At 45.2% G+C, this 20,796-nt stretch overlaps 1 protein-coding gene and 1 long non-coding RNA gene across 2 annotated transcripts in view; both read right to left on the minus strand.

Annotated features, from left to right (window-relative positions):
* LOC309653438 (polyprenol dehydrogenase-like) overlaps positions 1–20,796 on the minus strand; it is a 188,216-nt gene that overhangs the window by 56,311 nt on the left and 111,109 nt on the right. The window lies entirely within an intron of this gene.
* LOC309653468 overlaps positions 10,689–20,796 on the minus strand; it is an 80,056-nt gene continuing 69,948 nt past the window's right edge. The window contains exon 2 of the long non-coding RNA XR_014259203.1: positions 10,689–11,425. This is a non-coding gene — a long non-coding RNA (uncharacterized lncRNA). The remainder of the gene's footprint in view (positions 11,426–20,796) is intronic.

Consider the following 20,796-nt stretch of genomic DNA (forward strand, 5'->3'; position numbering starts at 1 on the left):
AGACAAAGCGATCCCAGGCACACGGTGAATAAACCAATGAGCATTTTTCTCTCTGGTTCCGCTGGAGCCTTCCACGGCTCCTAAACAGGGGGATGTCTCCCCAGGACATGTCCTGAGTGGGGTGCGTTTTCACGGAATAGGAGGCTGTACCCAGAAAGCATCCTGAGGATAGCTCTGCATCAGGACCAGGACACGCATCCGGAATGAACTCCACGCAGCCTCTCTTCCGAAACCCCCCGTCCCGCAAGGGCGGTCTTCCCGGAGCAACTCGGCATCACAGACGGCATCTCAGGAAGCATCTCAGGAAGCAACCGCATTCTCAACCACAGGGCCAGGGTGAGGTGCTTTCTCGGGGGCTGTGACTCCACACCACGAGGTGGATTTGCTTTTTCTCTTTGACCAGTGCGGGCAGACCTCGCTGTACTGCATCTCAATGGATTGTGCTTTGCAGATGCTGTGGGTTTTTGGGGGTTTTTGGGTATTTTTTGTTTTTGTTTTTTTTTTTTTTTACAGATGGAAGGTTTGGGGCAGCCCCGCGTCGGGCAAGTCTGTCGGGGCCATTTTTCCAACAGCATTTGCTCACTTTGTGTCTCTGGGTCACATTTTGGTCCATCTCGCCATATTTCAAACATTTTCGTTAGGATTCTGTTTGCAACGCTGACCTGTGATCAGGGATTCTTCCCGTTACTACTGCAACAGGACATGGCTTGGGGAAGGCTCACAAGGATGGGAAGCAACTTTCGGCAGTACAGTTATTTTTAAATAAAGGTATGTGCATTGTTTTTTTAGACACAGTAAGGACCTACTGTAGAGCACAGGAAACTCTACTCAATATTCTGTAATGGCCTGTATGGAAGAAAAAAAAACTAAAAAAGAGTGGATACCTGTATATGTATAACTGAATCACTTTGCTGTAAACCTGAAACTAACACAACATTGTAAATCAACTATACTCCAATAAAAATTGTAAAAAAAGAAAAAAAGACATCATAGACTTTTTTTAAGTTACACGTAAATTACTTTTAATCCACATGCAACTTTTTTTTAATTTTTAAAAAAATTTTTAAATTTAAATTTAATTTTAATTTTAATTTTTGGCCATGCCACGCAGATTGTGGGATCTTAGTTCCCCGACCAGGGACTGAACCCAGGGCCCCAGCAGTGAAAACTACAAATCCTAACCACTGGACCGCCAGGGAATTCCCAAGACATAATACACTTAACAAACTATGGTCTAGTGTGAACGTAACTTTTAGATGCACCGGGAAACCAAACAATTCGTGACTTGTTACATTACTGTGATATTCGATTTATCATGGTGGTCTGGAACCAAACCCACGATACCTCCCAGGTGTGTTTGTCCTTCTAAAAGGATCAGACCGTAGACAGCCAGCCCGTACGGCCAGCATCCGAGGGAAGCCGCGAGGCCCCGGCCACCTGGTTGCGCTGTGTTACAGCCGCCCGTCCCTGCAGGTGAGGTCAGAGGGCACAGCCAGGTAGGTGCACCTGAGTGGTCTCATCCACCTGCCTTGGTCCCTTGATGCCTGTCTGTGCACATCCACTGCCCCAGCGTCACTTGTTCTCATGGTTCATAGTTCAAAGTCCCCTTTTTCTTAAGTCTAATGCTCTCCCCTAAGTGAAGTATTTCTGCTCTGTCCATATTCCCTTTTTCTAAACTGTCAACTGAAAAAAAAAAAGAATGCACAACCTAAAAGTTGAGAATGATGCTTTATTTGGTGGACTTGCTGACGACTTAAGCCCGGGATACAGCCTCTCAGGTAGCTCTGGGGGGCTGTTCCAAAGAGGTCAGCGAGCAGCCAGGGTAGATAGGGGTTTTTGCAACAAAAACCAAGTAGTTCAAACATCAAAAGATTATTAAAGAAACCAGACATCTCAAGTTAATGAATTTAGCGCTTTTCTATATATGGGAAGATGCAGGAGTCTGAGCTCATTGAAATCATTCCTCTGATGTGCACCTTAACTCTCTGGGGCCAGGATCCTGTTTTTCTCCATCCTGAATCCCCTCAGGGCAAAACACTGGGGCAGCTGCAGTGGCTGAGGGCTTGATGGCTGCAACATCCTTTGTTTAATGAAAAGGCTGGTGACATTTTTTGTCCACATCACAAAGATATCTTGGAGATCCAATGCTGTCTTACAATAACCAGCTGCAATTTTTTGTCCCCCTGTGCCCACCTGAGCCTCAAGCTCACCTTATCAAGCAAAGCCCTGGCCCTCAGATTACAGGGATTCCTCCCTACAGACAGATATTTTTAGGACACACACATCCACCTCCAGGGAAGTTCATTTAAGTCTCCCCATTCGCTTTTCTCTCTCTCCTTGGAGACACCAAACCACCACCACTGAACCATCACAGGAAGACGTTACGTCCAACCCCAGAATCTCAAGTATAAAACCACTGCCACCACCAAAAAAGAGTCAACAACAACATAGGTAAAAAGCTTTGGTAAAAGGTGTTGAAATTTGTGAAATTTTCAGGTTACAGATTATTCAAATGTTTATGATTGCCAAGTATATTTGGAAAATGAAATTAAAGTGAGAACATTCTCGATGGACCCCAAGACAAGTAACAGATGCCCCAAAGCACTTTACAATTAAAGACAACAGAATGACCTCCAACTAACTCGTAAGCCAGATGGTTAGAAGGCAACCAGCGTCTTACTTGGAAACAGGGGCTTCTAAAGAGTTTTAAAAGCAATTCGTACTCCCAGGAGGTAAATGGTCCTTCTGGGGATCTTATTTAGTTTATCCACCCACAGAGCTGGACTAAAAGTAACTTCCACCCAGCCCACATGATCACAGGTCCCTAACTAGTGTAGGTTTAGTATGACTGTGTTACCCACTGTTTATGGATTATATCACCAAGATGACGTGAGCATCCTTCACAGCCAACTAAAGCGCTTACATAACTAATCACAGGGTAAATGCAAATTCAATTGCAATGAGATATCACCTCATCACCTGTTGGAGTGGCTATTATCAAAAAGATAACAAACAACGAATGCTGGAGAGGGTGTGGAGAAAAGGGAACCCTCCTACACTGTTGGTGGGAATGTAAATTGGTGCCGCCACTATGGAGAACAATATGGAGGTTCCTTAAAAAACTAAAATTAGAGCTACCATATGATCCAGCAATCCCACTCCTGGGCATATACCCAGAGAAAACCATAATTCAAAAGATACATGCACCCCTATGTTCATAGCAGCACTATGCACGATAGCTAAGACATGGAAGCAACCTAAGAGTCCACCAACAGATGAATGGATAAAGAAGATGTGGTACATATATACACTGGAATATTACTCAGCCATAAAAAAGGATGCAATAATGCCACTTGCAGCAACATGGATGGACCTAGAGGTTATCATACTAAGTGACATAAGCCAGACAGAGAAAGATAAACACCATATGATATCACTTATATGTGGAATCTAATTTACAAAAAAGATACAAATGAACTTATTTACGAAACAGAAGCAGACTCAGAGATATCAAAAACAAACTTATAGTTACCAAAGGGGAATCATGGCGGGGGGGGGGGGGGGGCGGATAAAGTAGAAGCTTGGGATGAACACACACACACAGTACTATATATAAAATAGATAACCAACAAGGACCTACTGTAGAGCACAGGGAACTCTACCCAATATCCTGTGATAACCTTTATGAGAAAAGCATCTTAAAAAAAAATGAATATATGCATATGTATAACTGAATCACCTTGCTGTACACCTGAAACTAACACAACATTTTAAATCAACTATATTCCAATAAAATTAAAAATTTTTTTTAAAAAGCAGAGAGCAGAATGGTGGTTACCAGAGGTTGGGGTTTGGGGAAAATAGGAAGATACTGCTCAAAGGGTACAAATTTCCAGTTATAAGAAGAATAAGTTCTGGGGTCTAATGTACATCACGGTGACTATGGTTAACAATACCGTATTATATACTCAAAAGTTGCTAAGACAGTAGATCTTAAATGTTCTCATCTCACACACACACAACAAAGTGGTAACCATGTATGGTGATGGGTGTCTTGTGTGATGAGAACGCTTAGGGTCTACGGACCTCGCAAAATTTCAAGTATATATAATACAGCACTGGTTCTGGTAATCATTTCAAAATGTATATGCACATTAAATTTTCACACAGGACATCTTCATAAAAAAACAAAACACCGCAGTGTACAACCTAAGATCAATTAATCAGTCAATCAATCAGTGAATGATCTCAGTCACAAAAAAAGAAAAAAGAAATTCAAATACTCCAAGAGTAATGTTTGGTGGCCAGAAATGGAAAAAAGGGGAAAAGTCCAACTCCAATATACGCCCTCTTCCCACCCATGCGACCAGCATTCTAACTTGTGAAATTTTCTGTCCACTAGGAGGCAGGACAACATCAGTAATGTGGGGTTCAGTGTGGAAAAAGTTCTTCATAAGCAGCTTTTATTGAGATGAAAACACTTCCTACCAGGAGAACACAAACAAATGTACAAAGATGTCCAACTTCCTTTGTTGCTCTCAGGATCCCCTTTCTTAGTCCCTGGTGAGAAGGTCGTGTGGTTACTTTACTTGGGTGTAGACACCAGCTTTAACAAGTTGAATCCAGTGAGTACAGGCGCCCATCTGCCTGCAGGGCTCTCCTCACCCTGCCCTGGATTGAGGGCTTGAAGAGGGAGCCATGGGTATCAGCTAGCTACACTGTGTAACAAATTGTCCCAAACTTCCTGGACGAAAACAACACCCATTTACCATCTCCCAGCTCTTTATGTCAGAAGTCTGAGTGGGGGTGAGCAGGGTCCTCTGCTCCGGGTCTCACGAGGCTGAAACCATGGTGTCAACAGGGCTGGGGTCATCCTCTGTGGCTGGGGATCCTATTCCAGCCTCACCCGGGTTTTAGGTGAAATTCAGTTCCATGCAGTTGTAGGGCTGAGGTCCCGTTTTCTTTCTGGCTGTCGGGCAAAGGTGGCTCTCAGCTTCAAGGGGTCACTCAGCTCCGTGCTGCATGGCCCTCCCAAAACACAGCTGTCAGCTTTCTCTAAGCCAGCATAAAAATTTCTGCTTCTGTTTCAAGTCTCTCTCACGGGGTCACCTGTTTAGGCCAGGCCCACCCAATGGTCTCCCTTTTGATTAACTCAATGCCAACTGATTTTGGACCTTAATTACATCTCCAAAGTCCCTTCACTTTTGTCATATAGCATAATCTAATCATGGGAGTGACACCCCCATCATCCCCGGGCCCCACCCACAGAGAAGGGGAGGGGATTACACAAGGCATGCACACCTTGTACAGAGGCAGGAATCTTGAGGCCACCTTTGCATAATGCAAATCAGTGCTCCTTTATTTGGGGTCCCCTCTACCCAGTTCCATCACTAGATCTCTATCAGGAGGACCTCCCTTTCACTTTTGCTCTTTGCTCTGGGGGAAGTCAGTGGAAAGACAAAGTTACATGAACAACGATATAAAGGAGGTTTGTACCCACAGGGAGTAAGAGGTACAAATTATTAGGTATAAAGTAAGCTCCAAGGATACAGTGTATAATACGGGGAATACAGCCAGTATTTTATAATAACTTAAAAAAATAATAACATAGGTAAGTATCCAAATCAACCTGTACTGCAGTCGCCATTGTGTGGTCACCATTTATTACCATAAACTCAATCATGCAAAATACACATTCCCTAATGCTGAATGGTCAGAGAACAAACTTTCTTGTTGAAAGAAGATTGAATCATGAAATCTCCAAAATACTTAAAATGTGAATTATTGGTTGGATTAGAAGTTATGACCACAAGGCATAAGAGCATTCCCTGAACTCTCCCTGTGGGTTGACTGGTTGTTTCCTCATCCTCCCACTCACCTAATTTTGTTATAAATGGGAATGAGAAGACCCTAAAAGGTCCACCTTCACCTCCCCGTTATTAATGTGTGCCAGGATCCATACTACCCAAGCCTGCTCAATGCATACGACGGCCCCATCCCATTCCCATTCAATGAGTTGGCAGTGCTCAATGCATATGGCGGTCCCACTCCATCCCCAAGCAATGAGTTGGTAATACTCAATGCATATGGCAACCCTATCTCATTCCCCTTCAATGACTTGGTAGTGCTCAAAGCATACGACGGCCCCATCCCATTCCCATTCTATGAGTTGGCAGTGCTCAATGCATACGACGGCTCCATCCCATTCCCATTCAATGAGTTGGCAGTGCTCAATGCATATGGCGGCCCCTACTCCATCCCCAAGCAATGAGTTGGTATACTCAATGCATATGGCAACCCTATCTCATTCCCCTTCAATGACTTGGTAGTGCTCAATGCGTATGGCGGCCCCATCACATTCCCCTTCAATGACTTGGTAGTGCTCAAAGCATATGACGGCTCCATCCCATTCCCATTCAATGAGTTGGTAGTACTCAATGCATATGGCAGCCCCATCACATTCCCCTTCAATGACTTGGTAGTGCTCAAAGCATACGACGGCTCCATCCCATTCCCATTCTATGAGTTGGCAGTGCTCAATGCATATGGCGGCCCCACTCCATCCCCAAGCAATGAGTTGGTAGTGCTCAATGCATATGGAGGCCCCACTCCATCCCCAAGCAATGAGTTGGTAGTGCTCAATGCATATGGCGGCCCCACTCCATCCCCAAGCAATGAGTTGGTAGTGCTGAATGCGTATGGCGGCCCCACTCCATCCCCAAGCAATGAGTTGGTAGTGCTCAATGCGTATGGCGGCCCCACTCCATCCCCAAGCAATGACTTGGTAGTGCTCAAAGCATACGACGGCCCCATCCCATTCCCATTCTATGAGTTGGCAGTGCTCAATGCATACGACGGCTCCATCCCATTCCCATTCAATGAGTTGGCAGTGCTCAATGCATATGGCGGCCCCTACTCCATCCCCAAGCAATGAGTTGGTATACTCAATGCATATGGCAACCCTATCTCATTCCCCTTCAATGACTTGGTAGTGCTCAATGCGTATGGCGGCCCCATCACATTCCCCCCCTTCAATGACTTGGTAGTGCTCAAAGCATATGACGGCTCCATCCCATTCCCATTCAATGAGTTGGTAGTACTCAATGCATATGGCAGCCTCATCACATTCCCCTTCAATGACTTGGTAGTGCTCAAAGCATACGACGGCTCCATCCCATTCCCATTCTATGAGTTGGCAGTGCTCAATGCATATGGCGGCCCCACTCCATCCCCAAGCAATGAGTTGGCAGTGCTCAATGCATATGGCGGCCCTATCTCATTCCCCTGCAATGACTTGGTCGTGCTCAATGCGTATGGCGGCCCCATCCCATTCCCAAGCAATGACCTGACACTACTCAATGCCATTCCATCCCCGGTCCCCTACAGAACACTGTCTGGACCACAGACCTAGCTTCCCATGAACACAAACTCACATTTCATCTTGTCATTCTGCCCACCTTCTTTTCCTTCAATAAGCTCCCCTGAAAAAAATCCAGACTCTGGGAACCCCTTAAATGAGTTGATGTGCCCTATTATGCTCAGGTTTTCAGAGATGGGGCAGACAATGAAACACTCTAAATACCTCAGTATCTGTAAAATTCTTTGGGCACCAAGGGAAGCTACAGAATTCACTGACTGCATAAGCAGTATGTCCGGTTCACTACAGTTGCACTTGTAGAAAGTTCTCGGGCTTATCTCGTAAAAACTGGAGCAGGGAATCATTTCAGTAATAGGTTTTCATGTTTTTACATTATCTAAGAACAGGAAATTTTTGTTTAGTTTTGGTTTTGGCTACACCCCGTCTCCATGGACACGCAGGCAACCCCAGTATGTGGTGCCCACCGCTCCATTCTATTTTTTATTTTATTGGGGTACAGTTGATTTACAATGTTGTTGTTCCATTCTATTTTAAAGAATATTTCTTTTCAAAAAAAAAAAAAGGAAGCAAGGAAGCAAGGGATGGAGGGAGGAAAGAAGAAAAGGAGACAGCAGAGGGAGAGGTGTGATTATTGTCTTTCTACTGGGAACAGAAAACCCCCGGGTTTAGATTCTTTTTAATATAGAAGAATTCTTTTTATTTTCTCACATTTTAGTGATGGTAATTGGTAATTGGTGCCAGTGTTCTTTTTTTTCACTCCTCTTCTTTTTGATTTATCAAATAAACTAGTAAAAAAAAAAAAAAAAGAATATTTCTTTTGAGATGATCATGTGGTTTTGTCTTTTCTTTCGTTGATGTGGTGTATCACACTGATTGATTTGCATGTGTTGAACCATCCTTGTGACCCTGGGATGAATCCAACATGGTCTTGGTGCATGATCTTTTCGATGGGCGGTTGCATTCAGTTTGCTAGATTTTGTTGAGAATTTTTGCATCTACATTTATCAAAGATACTGGCCTGTCATCTTTTTTGATAGTGTCTCAAGACTATTTCTTGAAGGATGAGTATTCCCTCGCCACAGTTACTATCTCTTCAGCTGGTATGCGTGTCATGGAGGGAAAGATGGAAACGTCCCAGTTTTATCCGTCCCACTCAGAAATCACCGCACTCCCGGGTCCTGAGCACACGCCTTGCCCCACCTCCGTCAGCTGAGCCTGAAGCTCCGATCACGACCAAAGTCTCAGCAGGTGCACGATAATGACTATCATTTGCTTGAGGATGCCACAGCGATTTTCTGCATCATTTCCCTTCCGTGGGCGTAAAGAACACATTAACGTTTGGGAGAACCTGTTCATCAAGGCTGTTAAACCTTCCTGAAGAACAAGCAACATCAAGAGACAAAAACGTGCTTTGTTTTTCTCCAGATGTCTGCAGTTCTGCCCGACAGTGGATTTTTTTCTTTTTTATGAAGACGATCGTCTTCTACAAGTCTTTCATTTTATTTCCCTTTGCTTTTCAAGAAACAGTTTTGTTTTGGACTAGAAAGTATGTAACAGGGACTTCCCTGGTGGTGCAGTGGTTAAGAATCCACCTGCCGATGCAGGGGACACGGGTTCGAGCCCTGGTCTGGGAAGACACCACATGGCATGGGGCCACTAAGCCTGTGCGCCACAACTACTGAGCCTGCGCTCTAGAGCCCGCGAGCCACAACTAGAGAGAAGCCTGCGCGCAGACACTGACACCCGACGCAGCCAAATTAAATTTTAAAAAAAAGAAAGAAGGGACATAACAGTGGGTGGCCTCTCTTGTTTTTCTCCCCCTGGTGTCTTGCAAAACTACATTCTCTGGAGAAAAACAGGATTTCTCCAGGCAGCTTTACAGATTACTAATACCTGCATTGTTTCACATCCCTAGCTGGAAAAATCTCTTGTTTTTCTGACTATAGATAAATTTGAAGTCAATTGCCTTATTTTTATATAGTAACTACATACTACTACACAGTCCTATGTTGGCATGATGTTCAATTATGTCCTGTCGACTAAAAGTCCAGCTGGATATCCAATAATGGGGAGAGTGTGAACTACAATCTTTCTAAAATCTGGAAAAATATTAATTGTGAAACACGTCTGACTCCAAGGAGTACTTTTCAGGACTTTTCCTGCCAGTAGTTCCATTTTCCAGCATTGATCAGCACTAAGTAAACTAGATCGTGCTATCCAAACTTTAGCCTAATTTACTAAGTGGTTTGTGTGCAGTAATGAATAGCAGAAAACCCCATCGTACGTGATGATATATTCTAATCCAACATCAATTACAGCCGGTCTTTCTTGACCAAGCTACTTGTCTTAATAAAACAGGACACTAATTAATCTCCAGAGATACTTTTAAAGGGAAATCTAGACTGATTATAAATCACTGAGGTGTGATTCTAGGGTGTTTTTTGGATACAGTGATTCAGTGTGCAACAGGAATTTCAAAAGTTTGTATTTATTTTTGCCAGTATGTAATTACCTACATCTGATTTTTCTTTTGTGAAATGCAAACTTAATGTCCTAATCTTGAATTTCTGCTTAGGTCCTTTTTGTAAATGAACTTCAAGAGTTAGTTCCACTTACTGATATCTGGAGCAAATATTATAGGATGGTATGGATTTAAATTCATAAAAGCTGTATATTAGTTTTTGGTTTTTTTTAATACTATCCACAACTAGCTGTCTGCCCTCATAATTGTATCTTGCAGTGTTTCCTTAGTAGCTCCTTTGTTGTTTATATGTAATGGCCTTTTTTACTTCCCCTTCACTCCCCATGACAAGCCCTTGGTACCGAAATAAGTGCTGGATTTTGGAAATAATTTTCCTTACATGTAGTTAGAAATATATAGAGAGTACTATCCATGCAGAAAAAGATACAGATAGAATTCCCATCTGAATTTGAAGCTACGTATTAAAAAAAAAGAGAGAGAGAGAGTTTGCTTTTGCATAACTTGACAGAGACATGCCCACAGGTGACAGCAAAGTCCGGCCCAAGCAGTGGGACTAACGTAGATTCTGCCGTAACCAATGCATTGTGCATCCCACACTGTGCCACACAGAACACAGAACCCCGAGCTGAGATGTGTGCTTTCATGCAATGCTTAGAGTGCAGTCCTGACCTCGAAGCATCTTGACTAATATTAGCCCTGCTTTATCTTCCTCTGAGATTAATGCAGCCACAAGACAACACATCAGTGGGATTATGAGCTCACCTGAACCCTTTTTTAGTGCTGTCACAGACACTTGAAAAACCATAGGATATAGATGATCTTGTTAGATTTATGATTTTTTTTTTTTTTTTTTTTTTTTTTGGCCACGCAGCATGCAGGATCTTAGTTCCCCAACCAGGGATCGAACCCGGGCCCCCTGCATTGGGAGCATGGAGTCTTAACCACTGGACCACCAGGGAAGGCCCAGATTTATAAATATTTGAAATAGCAAAAATATATATATCAGGACATTCAAATAACTCCATGGCCTGCCTAGAAGAAAGCTTTACCTTGAGACTCCAGAAGGACTGAGAAACTCCAGCACAATGATCTTCTGGCGTCTACCCATCAGCCATGAATGCCGGTCCCTCAGAAGTTCATAAAATCAACGGGAGGTCTGCACCCCACGGGGGCTGGGGGAGGTAAATTGACAACTTTGACTGAGAAACTAAGCAGCTAGGACCATGCACGCTCAAGACAGCAGCGCAGCACAGAAACACACACCATCCTCAGTGAGGCTGGCTGAGCAAATGGGCAGATTCCTTGCGCTGGGACAAAATTCCACCAGGATCTCTCATGTTTCTGTTTTTCTTGCCTGTGAGGCACTGACCGCCCTTTGTTCTGAATTACCGTTTCAAGTATTCATATAGCAAAACACCTAGAAGATGAAGACAGCATCTCACTCCAGACCAACAAATGGGCCAAAAGTTAAAAAAAAAAAAAAAAAAATGGGATTGCCTTACCCCTTTTCCTTGTTCTCCGATCCAAACAGCCAACACCACGCAGCGCACTTAAAAAAGTGTTCTCTCATTTAAGAAAACAGAAGAAGTCCTAGTTATCTTTTCAGAAATTAATTTCAAAGTCGTCCTTCTTTGACAAGGATCTGCCAGTCTTTTTTTAAGGGGCACGATGAAAATGTTCCCATTTGTCATAATATTTGCTTCAATCCGCTCAGATATTTTTCTTTCTGCTTCCAGCCTATCTGAATTTCCTTAGTCTTGCCATTTTTGAGATATTCAAATGGTAATAATCAGAGCAACAATGTGCTTCAGATACAGATACTGTTGCGGAGATCCTGGTGCATTAGTTTGCTAGGGTGCCGTAACAAAATTCTGCAAACAGGGTGGATTAACAACAGACATTTATTTTCTCCCAGTCCTGGAGGCTGGGATCTGAGATCCAGGTGTGGGCAGGACTGGTCCCTCCCGAGGCCTCTCTCCTGCGCGTGTAGACGGCCTTCTCTTCCCTGTGTCGTCCTTCTGTGTGTGTCTGGGTCCTGATCTCCTCTTCTTATAAGGACCCCAGTCCTATGGGATCAGGACCCACCCTAGCGACCTCATTTCTACCTTCATCCCCTCTCTAAAGACCCCATCTCCAAATGCAGCCCCATTCTGAGGTCCTGGGGGTCAGGGCTTCAACATGTGAATTCTGGGGGGCCATCATGGGGACAACCCACGATGCCCGTGGACTGTGAGACCCAGGTCACCCGCGCTGAAGATGTTCCGTACTTGGGCTCCTCCAACCAGATTGTCTGGCTTGGTCCTCCTTGGGACCAGTGACCCATGCTGTGGGCATGTCTGCGCAGTGACCAGGGAAGTCGGTGGTCTTAAAATGAGGCAAAGCTGCCTGGACCACACAGGCCACCAATAGGGCTTGGCTAGCGCCTTGACGGAACCACTAAGCCAACGCCACCACCCACTCCCCCGCGCAAAGTATTTTTCAAATTCAAGAAGGATGGAGGGAGCTAGAATTGAGTATTTCCCTGCCCCCAGGTCAGGTAGGCACTGGTGAAATAATTTCCCTTGAGGGCAGGCAGAGAAAGGAACTCTCTGAGCTTGTTCCAAACTGGAATTCCTGCAGAAGGGGATATTGCTCCAGTCTTCACCGTTAGAACCTGGCGGGGGTTCCTGGGGGGTCTGCATGACAGTCACGGGAGGAATAAGACTGCGTCACGGGAATTTCAACTTCTCAGACTTGCCCACAATCACCAGCAAGGCTGACAGCATCCCAGGGAAGTTCCCAAACGCACCAATTCAAATGCAGGCACATCTCTCCCTGAAAGACGCGGTTCATCCCCACGGGGCAGAACAGCTCCATCGTTCAGTGGCTTTGGGGCCTGAATGCCTGAGTCCCCATCCCACCTCCAAGGCTGGGCAACTCTGGGCAGGTCCCTCAACCTCTCTGAGCTCCGGGATTGTATCAGTCAGGCTGGACCACCACAACCAGAGGATTAGGGGGCTTAGACATCAGAAATTCATTTTCTCACAGTTCTGGGGGCTGGAAGTCTGAGATCAGGGTGCCGACATGATTGGTTCTGGGCAGGCCTCTGTTCTGGCTTGCAGACAGCCCTCTTCTGGGGGAGAGACAGAGAGAGACAACAAGATCTCTGTGTCTCTTTTTATGAGGATGGTAATCCCATCATGGGGTCCCACTCTCATGACCTCATCTAACCCTAATCACCTCCCAAAGGATCTCCTGATACCATCCCGTCGGGGGTCAGGGCTTCCACATATGAATTTCGGACGGACACACATTCATTCCATAGCAGAAAAAGAAAACCTTCCCCTTTTGGGGCTGGCATGAGCTGTATATGTCCCAATGTGCCCAGAACTCAGCGCAGCGTCTACCATTCAGTAAGGGGTCCAGAAATAGTAGTTGTGACGCTAAATGTGATTTGTCCTCACCCATGAAGCTCTTTGGCAGTCCCAGCAGGGCAGTGCTGGCCTCACGTCTCACTTCTTTTTAGAAGTGCTGCTGTCAGTGTGACATGAGGATAGACCTCAGCCCCGCCAGTTTGCACCCACGCTGCAAACACAAGGCTGTGAGCAAGTCGGGTCTTGAGGCTGTTCTGGTGTGTTCAGCTGACACAACACAGAAGCCATCCACGTTGTTTTTAAATCTCTGGTGCAGCCGCAGGGTTAAGTAACCCTGTATGTGCCAAACCCTATAAAGAGTTGACCGTCCACTGCCTGCCTTTCCAGGGTGCGGATCTCTCCAACACGTCCTGGCTCACTCCTTCCACTCATCCTATTTATCTTCAGAACCTGCTTCTGCACCTGTTTCTAATTTCAACCTAATGAGGATCTGTGAAGGGCCTCGCGGGGGCTGTCTCTGACGGTGTAAGGAGATGTCACCACATCCATCCACGCTGTCAACGTTCAGGTACGTGCTTGAAAAAAAGACCAAACGTCAGAATAAACATCGCCTCCTGTCTCCCACGGTCAGGACCCCAGGAAACCACGTCTGGATGGGCTTCGGGGTGAACGAATCCTATCAAGATGGATTTTCAGAGTCAGAATCTTTAGGGGGTGTCTCGAGGGACCCTGACGGCGGCCACGTGCCTGGAGGAGAGTTCTCTTTTCGCAACCTTCGTGTGGTTACTGCAAAGCACCAGAATTTCTGTGTAAGTGATGGTAGTTTTTGTGGGATGCAGGGTGAGGGCCACTCCAGGTGACCAAGGGAGACACACTGTCCCCTTCCCAACCCTTGCTCTCCGATGAGGAAAGAAAGCAAGGGATACACGGTGTTCTTGTGACACAGCTTCTGCATCCTTGTTGCTCGTATTTATGGGGCCCCATATTTATGGCAGGGAACGTGCAAGGCACTAAGGGCTCCAAGTAACTCGCGGGGGTTACTCAGAGGCACCTACGGCATCCTCTGATAACGGAGGACAACAGGCTATTCCAAGGGCCACGGGCTCACAGGGATGGCTTTGGTTGAGGAACCCACATGACGATTCACTGCACAGGCACTAAGAGACCGCAGCTCCCGTGACGTCCTTGGTCTCGTGGCCCAAGCGCCATGCCGGTTTCCTTCTAGCTCCCTCATACAGAAGCACCAAGGCAGACCTGAGACCCCAAGATGGACCCATGGCCAACAAGACAGTGGTGGGGGCAGCTGTGCCAGCGGAGTCTAGCTCAGAGCAGCGCCAGCTGTGGATTAAGGCTGTGGATGCCTTGCCCAGCTCACCATGGTCACCACCTATTACCAGGATGGCAGGTGGATACACACAGGCATTCCCCACCTTTGGAAAACTACTTAGGGATGGAGAATCTACTGAAAACAATGGACTCCGCCTGGCCTGCTTTGTCTCTCCTGGCTACCGTTTGGATCATTTGAAAATAAAACTATCAAGCGCCAATCGTATGATGCCATTATTCTTTTGCTACATAAAGAGTACACTGACACCAGATCTTGATATTTAACCCTCTTAGTGACATTAAAATCACCTTCAAATTCTAGATTCCCAAGGAAGTTTCCTTTAGTTTTTTTTTTGTGTTCCTGGGGTGTCATTCTTATAATCCACTAAGCAAATGCTCCATATAGACCTCATAAAAAAAATGTTCTTGGTCAGATGAGTGGATAAAGATGATGTGGTACATATATACAACAGAATACTACTCAGCCATGAAAAAAAATGAAATCATGCCATTTGCAGCAACATGGATGCAACTAGAGATGATCATACTAAGTAAAGTAAGTCAGACAGAGAAAGACAAATACCATATGACATCACTTATATGTGGACTCTAAAACATGACACAAGTGAACCTATCTATGAAACAGAAACAGACTCACAGACACAGAGAACAAACTTGTAGTTGCCTGGCGGAGGGGGCTGGGGAGGGATGGAGTGGGAGTTTGGTGTTAGTAGATGCAAACTATTATATATAGGATGGATATACAACAAGGTCCTCCTGTAGAGCACAGGGAACTCTAGTCAATATCCTGTGATAAACCATCATGGAAAAGAACATGAAAAAAGAATGTATACATACGTATGACAATCACGCTGCTGTACAGCAGAAATTAACACAATACTGTAAAGTCAACTATACTTCAATAAAAATAATAATAATAATAATGTGCTTGGTAATCTACGGAGCACACAGCAACTAGCTCGCAGTTTGCCCTCACGGAGAAAACACACTTACTGATACCAACAACACGCCCAATTGCAAGGGACACAAAAGGCAGAGCAAACCCAAGGGCAAGAGGCAGCTTCCATACAACCAGCTAAGAGGGCACCATTTTGATTCCAGAAGGGTAGATCTGGAAGTCAACCAGAAAGGAAATAGATGTGACCAGAGGCAGGAGGAAAGAGCACAGACCAGGGCGTTCTAAATGTCTCTAAAATGTCAAAGGCTTATGGAGGAAAAGGGAAAAGTTCCACCACAGGACCCCAAGGTGATGGCCGAGGGGACAACGGGACACACAAGATGGGAGGGGAGACTCGGGAGGTGTCCAGCAGTGGCATGGAGTCCAGCCTTCCACACTAGGTAGTTGTACCCCTTCGAGACCCGGGAAAGCCTTGCCTTTCTCATCTGTGCAATGGAGCTGAGGATCACGTCTCCCGCTGGGATGTTGTATGGATAAGCCACACGGCGTTCTTTGCACCACGCCCAGCATACACTGAATACCCCACAACCGCTTCATTCACCCTGCCAGTCCTGTCTTTATTACTTAGGAGGGCGATGGACTGTCAGGAGAGCCAAGAAAGATGTTGCAGAAAGAGCGGAAAAGAACAGATTGATGGATTGAACAGCTAGCACGAGGCCCCGGGGAATAAGTCCTGAGAAAGCCAAGACGCTGAGTAAAAATTACCCAGGAGAAATGTGTCAGGAAGGGGGAGAGGCAGGCCAAAGCGTGTGCAGTGGTATTTTCATAGCGCTTTTAAAATTAGATTGCTAACTGGCCAAATTAGACCTTGGCTGGGTGACGGCATGGGCAGCGTAACTGCCCTGCGTCTGCCACGATTCCAGGTCAACAGACGCCGCCAGACACTTGGAGCTTCACACGTGAGCAGAGACGAACTGGCTACACCGTGAATAGGAAACACAATCTGTGTCGGCCATCCAGCCGCGCGACCATCACCCGGTAACAGCCCACCCTGCTGCAGCCCCAAAAGACGGGATTCTCAGTTTCATACCTTAGCAAAGATACCTGGATTTTCTTCCTTTGAATTCTAGCAAGACTATTGAATACCGAGTTCTCTTTCAGATCACCAGAATCACAGAGGCACACGAAGCATTTCAATTCCCATTTGATGTGGCCACAAAGGCAATCACTCAAAAATGCAAGAAGACACTTTTCTATACCGCTGCCTCTGTTATTACCATGGGTTGTGGACAGTGCTTAATTCTTCCAGAGACCACGCAGGACACAACACAGATGGAGTACTGCCAACTCAGGAGGCTCACCCGAGCTTTGACGTCCAGGGTTTTTCTGAGGGGCAATCATGTAGGCATGGCTGACCACCTGCGTGGCAGACCTTAGTCCGCATTCCCTCCAAAGGTCAAGCTGACACTACATGCCTCAAAATATTCCACTGTGTGTGTGTGTGTGTGTGTGTGTGTGTGTGTGTGTGTGTGAGAGACATCTTTATCCATTCGCCTGTCATACCATTCTACTTCCTGTTTCTACGAGCATGACCTTTGGAGACTCCACATATAAGTGATATCACATGATATTTGTGTGTCTTTGTCTGGCTTACTTCACTTAGTATGATAATCTCTAGGTCCATCCATGTTGCTGCAAATGGCATTATTTCATTCTTTTTATGGCTGAGTAATATTCCACTGTATAGATGTGCCACATCTTCTTTATCCATTCATCTGTCGATGGGCACTTAGGTTGCTTCCGTATCTTGGCTACTGTGAATAGTGCTGCAATGAACACTGGGGTCCATGTATCTTTTCAAATTAGTGTTTTTGTTTTCTTCACGTATATATTCAAAAATGGAATTGCTGGATCGTACGGTAGTTTTATTTGTAAATTTTTGAGGCATCTGCATCCTATTCTCCATAGTGGGTGCACCAATTTACATTCCCACCAACAGTGTAGGAGGGTTCCCTTTTCTCCACATCCTTGTCAACATTTATTATTAATATTTAATGTTACAGTCATATTTGTCTGTGCTCATCCCCAAACCTTCCTAAATTATCTCTGTTATTATTATGCTTCCGTTTTTATTTACTTAGGTGACGTCGTAAAGGAGTCATTTGTAGGTTTCTTGCAGTACCTCTGAGTCACACAAAACACAGCGTTTCTAATACATGCTGAGTTCTTTTTCGCACCAAACCTCCTAGGCTAGCTTTGCTGTCACCGTTCTCTGCCTTAGATGCCGGTTCTGCCACTCAGTAGGCACCAGGCTTAGTCACTCTCTCCCTTCCCTGCAGACCCCTGCGGATTTTCTTTATCAAAAGCATTTTGCTATGGATAATGTACCCTTATTATATCAGACAGCTGCGGTAACATTTATCCAGCAACAAGGTTAATGGCCTTTGAGTGATAAACAAAAAGAGGTTTTGCTGCCAGAGGAACAGAATAAGGAGGGAATTCTCATTTCCATTGTGCCCATTTTGTCACAAGTGTCTGAGGGTGCAGATCAGCATTTTTGTTGTTGGTGGCGGATTAATTTATACGGTTTCATGTATGTACAGCCTCAGGGTGGATCCCATACCAACTACAGTCAACAGACACTCTCTTCTTCCTGGAGGAACAGATATGATTGAGAAGCGGACGGGTGGTTCTCAAACCGTACAATGTATTGGGGCACCTGGAGGGCTTGTGGAAGTGCAGGGCGGGGGCATCACCTCCAGAGTCTGTCACTCCACAAGTGTGTGTTGGTGGGGGGAGCCCGGGAAGGAGCATTTGTAAGAAGGTCCCGGACGATGCTGATACTGCTGGTCTGGGAATCACGCAGTGAGAGTCACCGGATGAGACCACACCCCATGCCACGCAGCTGTCTGTCTATCTATCTAATCTATCATCTATCTCTCTCTATATCTATCTACCAAATCTATCTATCATCTATCCATATCTAATCACTAAGTATTAGAGAAATGCAAATCAAAACTACAATGAGGTATCACCTCACACCTGTCAGAATAGCCATCATCAAAAAATCTACAAACAATAAATGCCAGAGAGGGCGTGGAGAGAAGGGAACCCTCTTGCACTGTTGGTGGGAATGTAAATTGATACAGCCACTATGGAGAACAGTATGGAGGTTCCTTAAAAAACTAAAAATAGAGTTACCATATGATCCTGCAATCCCACTACTGGGCATATACACAGAGAATACCATAATTCAAAAAGACACATGCACCCGAATGTTCATTGCAGCGCTATTTACAATAGCCAGGACGTGGAAACAACCTAAATGTCCAACGACAGATGAATGGATAAAGAAGGTGTGACACATATATACAATGGAATATTAGCCATAAAGAAGAATGAAGTAATGCCATTTGCAGCACATGGATGGACATAGAGATGATCATACTAAGTGAAGTAAGTCAGACAGAGAAAGACAAATATCATATGATATCGCTTATATGTGGAATCTAAAAAAAAATGGTACAAATGAACCTATTTACAAAACAGAAATTGAGTCACAGATGTAGAAAACAAACTTATGGTTACCAAAGGGGAAAGGGGGGTGGGTATAAACTGGGTGACTGGAATTGACATATACACACTACTATTTATAAAAGACAACTAATAAGAACCTACTGTATATCACAGGGAACTCTATTCGGTGCTCTGTAGCGACCTATATGGGAATAGCGTCTAGAAGAGAGTGGATCTATGTATATGTATAACTGATTCACTTTGCCGTACAACAGAAACTAACACACCATTGTAAATCAACTATAGTCCAATTAAAAAATTAATTTAAAAAATATATTTAATCTATCATCTATCCATCTATTTCTCTATCAAGCATCTAGCCATCTACCAATTATCCATCTCTACCCATCTATCAATTATCTCTAATATATCTAGCTAGCTAGCTATTAATCTATTTATCCATCATCTATCCATCTATCAGTAATCCATCTATCTATCTCTCAGTGGTTCTCAAGTGTGAGCAGTTTTGCCTTCCATCTGTCCATATGTGAAGACATTCTGATTGTCACCACTGGGGACGGGCATCCCTACTGACACCTGGCGGGTGGAGACCAGGGACGCTGCCCCACACCCCACACTGCCCAGCATGCCCCACATCTGAGTCCGCCAGCCCCCGACGTCTATGGAGACTGGCTGGCCCTCCACTTGTGTTTACACTGGACCTGGAATCACCCTCCAAGTCCTCACGGAAGGCCACCAACCATCCTCTATTCTGACTCTGGTCTGGACGTTGGGTGACTCTGCTCTGGCTGGGAGGCTGGTGAAGAAAGACAGGATTCTTCTGGCAGAGCAACGGAATGACACGTGATGGGTGCCATCAGCTCACTGAGGCTCCCAATGACTCTGGAATAAGGTTAGAGATGGATCTAGGAAATGATTTTCACACCTGAAAAATACAGGGAGCTTTTTACCCCATAAGGGTCCCGCTTGGTCTGAATGAATACCCCTGGTAGATCACACTGCTCTCCCAGAAAGGTCCAGGGCGTCAACTTGGAAAGTAAGATGGTGAGTGTTTAAAAGTGCAATTTGGGGACTTCCCTGGCAGTCCAGCGGTTAAGACTCTGCGCTTCCAATGCAGGGGGCTCGGGTTTGATCCCTGGTCGGGGAACTAAGATTCCCACATGCTGCACGGCCCGGCCAAAAAACTTAAAAAAATTTTTTTAATTAAAAAATAAAATAAAAGGGCAATTTCATCAACGCTCTCAAAGGTAAGAGGAGCAAAATGGGACTGATGAAGAGTCATGAAAATCAGGACGAACATTCCTGCTCCCAAACCACCCAAATGCTGCATTCATCAATGTCCCCTCCCCCCACCAACCCAATACGTTTTATTGTTTGACCCTGATAGTGGGTTGAATTCTGTCCCCAAAAAAGGTATGTCCAACTTATAACCCCTGGTGCCTGTGAATGTAAAGATATTGAGAAATAGATTCTTGGAAGGTAATTAGAATGTCAGGATGACACCATCTTGGATTTAGCGTAGGGTCTAAGTCCAATAACTGGTGTCCTTGTAAGAGAAAAAAGAGACCCAGACACGGAGGAGAAGCCCCGTGAAGACAGAGGCAGAGACGGGAGGGATGTGGCCACAAGCCCAGGGACGCCTGGAGCCCCCAGAAGCTGGAAGAGGCGGGAAGGACCCTCCCCTGGAGCCCTGACCACACTTGACCTTAGACCTCTGGTCTCCAGAACTGAGGGACGATGAAGTTCCCTTGTTTTAAGCCCCCCAGTTTGGGGTCATTTGTGATGGCAGCCCTAAGAAATT

Source organism: Balaenoptera physalus, assembly GCF_965194825.1.
Source record: "Balaenoptera physalus genome assembly, chromosome: Y".
NCBI classification, from domain to species: Eukaryota; Metazoa; Chordata; class Mammalia; order Artiodactyla; family Balaenopteridae; genus Balaenoptera; species Balaenoptera physalus.